Here is a 1412-nt window from a genome sequence, read left to right on the forward strand (position 1 = left end):
TGGGAAAGGAGACAGGAGTCATCACCGAGGCATGGGTCAGTCCATCTAGATTACGTATCTTTAACCTGGGGTCTAGGGACCACCTCTAGGAGTTTGAAGGGCCCCCCAAACTGAATATACCACGGCGTGAAGGGGCCTGGGGAGCGGTGGGTGGGAGAGAGGAGGTCCTCAGAGGAGTCTGGGAACCAGGCCCTGGAGCTCAACTCGACAGGTAGTCAACAACGGGCCTCCCCAGAAGGTGCGGTTCTGAGGTTGCTCCCCCTCCCAGGTTCCCAACCTGCTGAAGAAACACCCTCGACAAGCAAATGATGGAGACACATGGGTGTCTGGTGCACTCTGGTTTGTGGGTTTTACCTTCGGATGTCTCTGTGGCTAGCACAGAGCCCTCTTAGCCTTGTCTCAGCAGTTTAGGGGACTGCAAGCCCTGGTTGGTGGGAGTGGGGGTGCTGTTCTCTAAGATCTGTACCCAGATGGGCAAGTGGGTCTCTAAGGCAGGCTGCCCAGGAGGAGGGTACGGATCCTTGGCAAGCTGCCCCGGGGGCAGGACTGGAACTGCCCTTCATGGGTTTCAGATCCCTTCCTTAGGTAGCGCCTCTTCGCAGCAGAATGCTTGGCACCTGACCCGCCCTACCCCCATCCCCGAATTAGGGTGTGAAACTAAAACACGTGGAAAAAGAAGAGCCAAAGCTGATTTCCCGTTTATGAAACAAGTTCTTCCCTGGGAGATCGCTTCAAAGTTCAGACGTCCCTGAGGTGACCTGGTATGCTGGGGAGGAGGTGGGGAGATGACAAGTGGTATCCAATGGTGTGAATGGGTAATAACTTTGATTTCTTGATCTCCTCTGATCTCAACCTTTTGTTTCCTCTCCTGAATGCTAATACCCCGGGGGCCGCCCTCCTCTCCACTTCAGCTGTCCCAGGACCCAGAGGCGCGGCCACACCCTCTGGGCAGCCCTGCTTTTAGGTCCCCCCACCCCCAGCTGAGGTCTCGGGTCTCCCGCCCCACCTTCTCCCGGGTGTGCCCTCCCGGTGCCGCTCCTGGAGCAGGGAGGCGCAAGACGCCCCGCGCGGCCCGGGAGACCGAGGCTCCCCGATCGCGTCCTCCGGCCCTCCAGCCGGGAGTCCCCGTGGCTGCCGCGGGGGTCGGTCCCCGGGGATCCGCCTCGTCTTTGCCCGGCCCCCACCCTCCAACCCCCCACCCCCAGCCCCTGCGATTGGCGTCGCTGGCGGCCCCCGACCCCGCTACCCTCCCTTCTCCCAGGGGCCGGCCGCGGAGAGGGTCTGGGGGCCGCGGCCCGGCCCGCGCCCCGCCCGCAGGCCCGCTCCTCCCCGCGCGGCCCCACTTGTGGCCTCGCGGCGGCCGCGCAGGGACAGCTGCATTTCGCGCCGCCCGCCGCTAGGAAGCCGGCCGC

The 1412-nt window shown here is 63.3% G+C and overlaps 1 protein-coding gene across 1 annotated transcript in view; it reads left to right on the forward strand.

Annotated features, from left to right (window-relative positions):
• The first annotated feature begins 796 nt into the window (after positions 1-796).
• CUEDC1 (CUE domain containing 1) overlaps positions 797-1412 on the forward strand; it is an 85070-nt gene continuing 84454 nt past the window's right edge. Inside the window, exon 1 of the mRNA XM_040244272.1 lies at positions 797-815. The gene's annotated coding sequence lies outside the window, so the exon portion shown is untranslated. The remainder of the gene's footprint in view (positions 816-1412) is intronic.

Source organism: Oryx dammah, unplaced genomic scaffold (assembly GCF_014754425.2).
Source record: "Oryx dammah isolate SB20612 unplaced genomic scaffold, SCBI_Odam_1.1 HiC_scaffold_8, whole genome shotgun sequence".
Taxonomy (NCBI): domain Eukaryota; kingdom Metazoa; phylum Chordata; class Mammalia; order Artiodactyla; family Bovidae; genus Oryx; species Oryx dammah.